Genomic DNA, 9,426 nt, shown 5'->3' with positions numbered 1-9,426 from the left:
GTGCTGTGTGGTGTGGTGGCGCCTATCGGCAGCGGCTCGACTGCAGTCCGTCTGTCTTTTTTAAAATTTTTGCCTCATTAAATGCATGTCTTGACTAGTTTTTATTATTTTTATTTAGCTGTGTATGTGGGGGGGGGGGAGACCGTTAATCTCTTCCCTGTACGGGGACCCGACTTTTCCCCTGCCGGGTCTCCGGTGTCGTTGGGCCTAACATCATGGAGCCGGCGGCGGCCTGAGGGCTCCAGTCGCAGAACCTGTGCACTCGCTATCACGGAGCTGGCCGTCTTCGGAGTGGGAGGAGCTGTGGTGGCGCGCAGATGCGGCCCGACTCGCTATCACAGGCTCCGGCCGCTGGCCCGGTGGACGGTAACATCGGGAGCACCAGGTCCCTGGTGGGAGACTGCTTTTCGGAGCTCCCGCAACAGCAACTTCTGCTGGAATCGCGTGGTTTAAAGGACACGGAGCGGGGCCTAACATCGTCCCGTGTAGCTTAAACGGCCACAGAACTTACCATCGCCCACCGGGGGCTTTAACATCGTGAGCCACAATTCGCCTCGGCGCAGCAGTTGGACTTCTGGACCGTGAGAGAAGAACAAAGGGAAGGAAATAAGACTTTTGACTTCCATCATAGTGAGGAGGTGTTGGAGATTCACTGTGATGGATGTTTCTGTAAACTGTGTTAAGTGTGGGTCTTGGGTTTTTTTGTAATGTAAGACTAGAAAATGCAATTTCGTTCAAACCAAGCTGTGTGAATGACAATAAAAGGCATTCTATTTATTCATTCTATTCTATTCTAAATCGCTGGATAAAAGGAATGGGTGACATTTCGGGGTCGGAAATGTTCTTCAGATTGATCAGACAGATAGAGATGGGGGGGGACGGGACGGGACCATTAATGGTACTTCATTACCACATGTACCTCGATAAAGTGAGATTCTTTGTTTTTCTCGTTGTGAGCAGCAGAGAGATGGTTGGTGACCAGATGATGGATTCTGCTGCGGAATGCAGAGTTATGTCTTGTGTAGCGAGTTCTTGCAGCTCTGTATTTTCCAGCTTGTGTGTGCGTGTATATATATTTGATTACATTTTATTTGGAAGAGGATTCCAAGCATGTGAATGCTAAATTGTCTTCCAGAGATCAACTGATATATTGCTAAATGAAGGAGCCATGACAACATAAATTCATTCCTACTCTTTTTTATGGACCTTTGTGCTAAAAATTGTTATTGCAATGACAAAATGACAATGTATAATCTAATGAAATTAACCTGCCTAATATTTAAACTAAAGGCAGCACTAAATGATACTGAAAGATGGTAATCAATATAAAGGAGGTGAAATTTCCTGGATAATTCCATAACAGCTATACATAAGACAGTGCATCAATTTTTTACAGTTTAAAATCAAATTTGCGTCAAATACCCATTACCGGTGCATGAATATAAAAGTTGGTGTAACTCAAGTACAATGAAGCAATCCCAATACTATCACAAAAGAGTCAAAGGTGTTTTATTGTCATATGTTCCAAAACAGTACATTCTAACAGTAAGTTCTTTCTTGCAGCTCCACAGTCTTCCATTGTGGTGACTAATTTCAGCCTTTTATCGTTAGAATTTCTTCCCCTATCATGTACAGCATGGTTGTATCCTTTGGGTCCAACACTGTTAATCTAAACGCAGTTTATAGGGTTGGTATCCATACAACATTAGATGCATATGTTAAGTGCTTTGATTTTGCCTAATTTAATCTACATAAGAAATGTGGTTTTAAATACTCAACTAGAAACATAGAAATTAGGTGCAGGAGTAGGCCATTCGGCCCTTCGAGCCTGCACCGCCATTCAATATGATCATGGCTGATCATCCAACTCAGTATCCCGTACCTGCCTTCTCTCCATACCCTCTGATCCCCTTAGCCACCAGGGCCACATCTAACTCCCTCTTAAATATAGGCAATGAACTGGCCTCGACTACCCTCTGTGGCAGGGAGTTCCAGAGATTCACCACTCTCTGTGTGAAAAAAGTTCTCCTCATCTCGGTTTTAAAGGATTTCCCCCTTATCCTTAAGCTGTGACCCCTTGTCCTGGACTTCCCCAACATCGGGAGCAATCTTCCTGCATCTAGCCTGTCCAACCCCTTAAGAATTTTGTAAGTTTTTATAAGATCCCCTCTCAATCTCCTAAATTCTAGAGCGTATAGACCAAGTCTATCCAGTCTTTCTTCATAAGACAGTCCTGACATCCCAGGAATCAGTCTGGTGAACCTTCTCTGCACTCCCTCTATGGCAATAATGTCCTTCCTCAGATTTGGAGACCAAAACTACGCAATACTCCAGGTGTGGTCTCACCAAGACCCTGTACAACTGCAGTAGAACCTCCCTGCTCCTATACTCAAATCCTTTTGCTATGAAAGCTAACATACCATTCGCTTTCTTCACTGCCTGCTGCACCTGCATGCCCACTTTCAATGACTGGTGTACCATGACACCCAGGTCTCGCTGCATCTCCCCTTTTCCTAGTCGGCCACCATTTAGATAATAGTCTGCTTTCCTGTTTTTGGCCACCAAAATGGATAACCTCACATTTATCCACATTATACTGCATCTGCCAAACATTTGCCCACTCACCCAGCCTATCCAAGTCACCTTGCAGTCTCCTAGCATCCTCCTCACAGCTAACACTGCCCCCCAGCTTAGTGTCATCCGCAAACTTGGAGATATTGCCTTCAATTCCCTCATCCAGATCATTAATATATATTGTAAATAGCTGGGGTCCCAGCACTGAGCCTTGCGGTACCCCACTAGTCACTGCCTGCCATTGTGAAAAGGACCCGTTTACTCCTACTCTTTGCTTCCTGTTTGCCAGCCAGTTCTCTATCCACATCAATACTGAACCCTCAATGCCGTGTGCTTTAAGTTTGTAAACTAATCTCTTATGTGGGACCTTGTCGAAAGCCTTCTGGAAGTCCAGATACACCACATCCACTGGTTCTCCCCTATCCACGCTACTAGTTACATCCTCGAAAAATTCTATAAGATTCGTCAGACATGATTTACCTTTTGTAAATCCATGCTGACTTTGTCCAATGATTTCACCACTTTCCAAATGTGCTTTTATCCCATCTTTAATAACTGACTCTAGCAGTTTCCCCACTACCGATGTTAGACTAACTGGTCTAATTCCCCGTTTTCTCTCTCCCTCCCTTCTTAAAAAGTGGGGTTACGTTTGCTACCCGCCAATCCTCAGGAACTACTCCAGAATCTAAAGAGTTTTGAAAGATTATTACTAATGCATCCACTATTTCTGGAGCTACTTCCTTAAGTACTCTGGGATGCAGCCTATCTGGCCCTGGGGATTTATCGGCCTTTAATCCATTCAATTTACCCAACACCACTTCCCGGCTAACCTGGATTTCACTCAATTCCTCCAACTCCTTTGACCCGCGGTCCCCTGCTATTTCCGGCAGATTATTTATGTCTTCCTTAGTGAAGACGGAACCAAAGTAGTTATTCAATTGGTCCGCCATATCCTTGTTCCCCATGATCAACTCACCCGTTTCTGACTGCAAGGGACCTACATTTGTTTTAACTAATCTCTTTCTTTTCACATAAGATCCTGTTCAGACTCCACCAACTCAATTCTATTGATTAAAGAGTAAATATGTGATAAAGATGAACTGCAGATGCTGGTTTGTACCAAAGAGAGACACAAAATGCTGGAGTAACTCGGGTAAGGCAGCATTTCAGGAGAAAATGGATAGATGACGTTTCTTGTTGGGGTTGTTGAAAAAGGGTCCTGACCAAAACTTCACCTTACCCTTTTCTCCAAAGATGCTGAGTTAATCCAGCATTTTATGTGCCTGAATTCTGTTGATATTGGGTTAACTACAAATTACGCCTTGGTTTATTTTCCTAAATCCAAGGATTATGCAAATTTGGTTTTGCATGGGTTGGGGCTATGTAAATAGATGCTGGAAGGTTTATATGGGTTTAAATAAAACACATTGTGTGTCATGAAATTTTGGCATAAAACCTGCAGTATTTACAAAATCGTTTAGGGAAAAACACAGTATAACTGGTCTTTTAAAAATAATTTCTGACTTTCCAAGGCAACTAATTGTGTATTTAATATGGAATCCGATAGCTTTTAAGTGGTTTGAGGAATGTATTCCACCTCTACTTCAGGTTAGGTGTTAAACCAACCGCTTGCACCGCAGATAAGACATGGCACCATTTGAAGAAGTCTTAGCCAAGAAAATTCCCTCAAGCAAACCTCCAAAAACAGTCTGATTCATTTCCAACTTTTACTAACTTGATTACCTTGTTTGCTTTTACGATAATAACATCAGTTGAAAGTAATCTGTTTATTTTAAAAACGGTTTTGACGTTTCATTGATCAATACAATCCAGCACTTTATGTGGTCGAGTCTACGCATACTATTTTGCAGAGCTATCTAGTTACTTCCACTCTCAAATTTTCATGAATACTATATAATTTTGGAAAAGTCAGACTTGGTGATTTACAAAGGCATTAAAGAAAAACATTTGCCAAACCTAAAAAAGCAATTGTCATTATGTGTGAATGAACTAACTTTATAGCCCCAAAATAACTTTGTAGTCCCAAATTCTATAATCCATTTACTGTACAGAACACACTGTCAAATCTTTAAGATTCTTGAATTGAATTATTGATTTTATTAATAGAATTGTTAGTTTGGTTTATTGTCACGTGTACAGTGAAAAGCTTTTGTTGTGTGCTAACCAGTCAGCGGCAAGACTACACATGATACACTGTATCTGGACTTTCAGAAAGCCTTTGATAAGGTCCCACACAGGAGATTAGTGGGAGCACATGGTATTGGGGGTAAAAATTAGAGCACAAGGTATTGGGGGTATTGAGACATTGATAGAGAATTGGTTGGTAGTAAACAAAGAGTAGGAATAAACGGGCCCGTCAGAATGGCAGGCAGTGGCGAGTGGAGTGCCGCAAGGCTCGGTGCTGGGGGCACAACTATTTACAATATATTAATGATTTAGAATATTGGTATTAAATATAACACGGTAAATCCTGGCTAAAACAGAGCAATAATATTTAGTAAAGGACTCGTGTATTGTTAGGCCATTTTGGTCAAGTCTGATGTGCTCTGCAGAAATAAGACACGCTTCTGAATGGTGCTAGTAAGTCTGGGGCCCAGATCAGTGTTGCATATTCAATTGATAGAATGAATGGGATTTCTGCAGAGGACCTCCAAGGAAGTGTAAAATGCATAGTCGATAGGATTAATGCAAACTTTGTGTCCATATTGTAAATACTGTTGCTAGACAGTTCCCCTGCTGTTGTTGATTGGTTAAAAGTGTTGAGTCTTGGATGGTTTGAGTTCCAGGGTAAGTGGTGCATTATTCAAGTTCTGTTAGCTTCATCCCGTAGCATTACCTGAAACAATGGGGTCAAGGAAAGAGCGTTCACGTCGCGGCCCTGTTTCCACCAATCTTTCCACCACCACGCACAAGAAGCACCAAGACAGACACCATTGTATGCAGATGCCGAGAGGTGTGTTCAGCTCTGGCTGAACAACTTCTAATCCTGTGTGTGGACTCGATAAGAAGAAGAAGGCCTGAAACAATGTAAGGGGGGTGGCTCTGTTATTGGGTTGGGGAACTGTCAATAATGTACTGATGGAATTAATATGTTTGATTTGATTGTAAGGGGACCTCCCTTATGTAGTTCGCCCCCTCAAGGTTCGGGGACCTATAAAAGGCAGCCTCCACACGGTTGTTTGTTGATATTCTGGATGAACGCTTGGGACTGTGACCTTTTGGAGTGTTTCTGCTTGCACGAGGCTGAAGGGCTTGGCCAGGCAGATACAAGGATCGAACCCGCGGTGGTTTAGGTAGCGTATAGGGGAATTTGTTCCATCTAAAAATAAAGATTAGTTGTTCCAGTGCTTAACAGTGGTTTTTGACTGAACTAGACGGGGGGTAAGCTTTAGAAGAGCGTATTTACAACACTAGCAAATTTGCAGAAGACACAAAGCTGAGTGGCAGTGTGAACTGCGAAGAGGATGCTAGGAGATTGCAGGGTGATTTGGACAGGTTGAGTGAGTGGGCAGATGCAGTATAATGTAGATAAATCCACTTTGGCGGCAAGAACAAGAGGGCAGATTATTACCTCAATGGTGTCAGATTAGGAAAAATGGAATGCAACGAGACTTGGGTGTCCGTGTACACTTGTCACTGAAAGTAAACATCCAGGTACAGCAGGCAGTGAAGAAAGCTAATGGCATGTTGGCCTTCATAACGAGAGGATTTGAGTATAGGAGTAAAGAAGTCCTTCTGCAGTTGTACAGGGCCCTGGTGTGTCCACAATCTAGAGTATTGTGTGCAGTTTTGGTCTCCTAATTTGAAGGATATCCTTGCTATTGAGGAAGTGCAGCCTAGGTTCACGAGGTTAATCCCCGGGATGGCGGGACTGTCGTATGAGGAAAGATTGGAAAGACTGCTTGTATTCACTGGAATTTAGAAGGCTGCGAGGGGATCTTATAAAAACATGTACAATTATAAAAGGATTGGACAAGCTAGATGCAGGGAAAATGTTCCCAATGATGGGGGAGTCCAGAACCATGGGCCACAGTCTAAGAATAAAGGAGAGGCCATTTAAAATTGAGATGAGAAAAAACGTTTTCACCAGAGTTGTGAATTTGTGAAATTCACTGCCACAGAAGGCAGTAGAGGCCAAATCACTGGATGAATTTAAAAGAGAGTTAGAGCTCTAGGGGCTAGCGGAATCAAGGGATATGGGGAGAAGGCAGGCACGGGTTACTGATTGTGGATGATCAGCCATGATCACAATGAATGGCGGTGCAGGCTTGAAGTGCCAAATGTCCTCCACCTATTTTCTATGTTTTCTATTACAATCGACCCATCCAGTGTAGTTACAGAATACATTTTAGTTACGAGGTAAAGTTCAATTTAAGATGGGCTGAGGATCTTCAAGGAGGTAGATATATTGAATCTGTTATCAATTATCTGAGTTGCACTGGAGTAACATTTCTGGAGAACACAGATAAATGTCTCTGGAGGAAGACCATGACATCTTACATCAATATTTGGCATATTGATCTGGATTAAGATCATGACATCTAGTCTCCCAGTTTGGAGTAAGACCATGACATGTAGTCTCCCAGTTTGGAGTAAGACCATGACATCTAGTCTCCATGTTTGGAGTAAGACAATGACATCTAATCTCCATGTTTGGAGTAAGACCATGACATGTAGTCTCCCAGTTTGGAGTAAGACCATGACATCTAGTCTCCATGTTTGGAGTAAGACCATGACATGTAGTCTCCCAGTTTGGAGTAAGACCATGACATCTAGTCTCCATGTTTGGAGTAAGACCATGACATGTAGTCTCCCAGTTTGGAGTAAGACCATGACATCTAGTCTCCATGTTTGGAGTAAGACAATGACATCTAATCTCCATGTTTGGAGTAAGACCATGACATCTCGTCTCCAAGTTTGGAGTAAGACCATGACATATGGTGTCAAGGTTTGACACCTTGTTCTGAAAATCATGACAACTCGTCTCTGCTTTGGAAGGAGATACTCGAGGCTGCCCAGAACCGGAGCTGAGTGTTGGTCCTCTTCCCCCACCGACCTGCTCCCGGTCCCCACGGCCGGTGGATGGGCGCCCCGGTCCTGGTGTCCTCTCCTGCCCCGCAGACCCCCTACACTGGGTGCCCACGAGTGTGTGTCTGTGTATGTCTGTGTGTGTGTCTCTGTGTGTGTGTGTGCCTGTGTGAATGTCTGTGTGTGTGTCTGTACAAGTGTGTGTGTCTGTACGAGTGTGTGTGTGTCTCTGTGTGTGTGTGTGAATGTCTGTGTGAGTGCGTCTGTGTGTGTCTGAGTGTGTGTCTGTCTGTGTGAGTGTGTGTGTGAGTCTCTGTGAGAGTGAGTGTGTCTGTGTGTGTCTCTGTACGGGTGTGTGTGTACGTGTCTGTGAGTGTGTGTCTGTGTGTGAGTGTGTCTCTGTATGAGTGTGTGTGTATGAGTGTGTGTGTGTGAGTGTGTCTCTGTGTGAGTGTGTGTAAAGTAAAGTAGCCTTTATTGTCATTCAGACCTTGCGGTCTGAACAAAATTGTGTTGCCTTGCAGTCCTACATACAGTAAAAAATGACAAAAACACACAATAAACACAAATTAACATCCACCACAGTGAGTCCACCAGGCACCTCCTCACTGTGATGGAAGGCAAAAGTCTTAAGTCTTTGTCTCTTCCCTTCTTATTCTCCCTCTGCACCGAGGCGATCCAGGCTTCGGATGTTGTGACCCCGCCGGGTGATGGTAAGTAATGGCAGTCTCTGTGTGTGAGTGTGCGTGTCTCTGTGAGTGGGTGTGAGTGTCTGTGTGAGTGTGTGTCTGTGTGTGTGCATGTGTGTCTCTGTGTGTGTGTATGTGTGTGTGTGTGTCTGTGTGAGTGTCTGTGTGTGTCTGTGAGTGTGTGTCTCTGTGTGTGAGTGTCTGTGTCTGTGTCTGTGAGTGTGTGTCTCTGTGTGTGTGTGTGTCTCTGTGAGTGTGTGTCTCTCTGTGAGTGTGTGTCTCTCTGTGTGTGTGTGTGTCTCTGTGAGTGTGTGTCTCTGTGTGTGTGTGTGTGTGTCTGTGTGAGTGTGTGTGTCTGTGTGAGTGTGTGTGTCTCTGTGTGTGTCTGTGTGTGTGTGTGTGTCTCTGTGAGTGTGTGTCTCTGTGTGTGTGTGTCTCTGTGTGTGTGTGTCTCTGTGAGTGTGTGTCTCTGTGTGTGTGTGTCTCTGTGTGTGTGTGTCTCTGTGAGTGTGTGTCTGTGTGAGTGTGTGTGTCTCTGTGTGTGTCTGTGTGTGTGTGTGTGTCTCTGTGAGTGTGTGTCTCTGTGTGTGTGTGTCTCTGTGTGTGTGTGTCTCTGTGAGTGTGTGTCTCTGTGTGTGTGTGTCTCTGTGAGTGTGTGTCTCTGTGAGTGTGTGTCTCTGTGTGTGTGTGTGTGTCTCTGTGAGTGTGTGTCTCTGTGTGTGTGTGTCTCTGTGTGTGTGTGTCTCTGTGAGTGTGTGTCTGTGTGTGTGTGTGTGTGTCTCTGTGAGTGTGTGTCTCTGTGTGTGTGTGTGTGTCTCTCTGTCTGTGTGTGTGTGTGCCTGTGTGTGTGTCTCTGTGTGTCTCTGTGTGAGTGTGTGTCGGCGGGAGAAGGGCCCGGGCCGGGCGCGGTTTCCGGGGCAACGCGGCGACATCAGTTCCGGCGGCGCGCGGTGGTCTGGGAAGGTGAAGCGGTTGAGGTCGGTGCCGCCGCCGCCGCTGCCGCTCCGCCCCGTCCCGCTTCTCTTCTCTTCTCTTTAGTGTTTGCCGTGTGCCAGCAGCGGGCCGCCCGCCATACAGCCAGCGGCGCTCCCTCCCTCCCTCCCTCCCTCCCTCC

This window comes from Amblyraja radiata, chromosome 23, assembly GCF_010909765.2.
Source record: "Amblyraja radiata isolate CabotCenter1 chromosome 23, sAmbRad1.1.pri, whole genome shotgun sequence".
Classification (NCBI taxonomy): Eukaryota; Metazoa; Chordata; class Chondrichthyes; order Rajiformes; family Rajidae; genus Amblyraja; species Amblyraja radiata.
Note: the sequence above shows the minus strand (reverse complement) of the source record.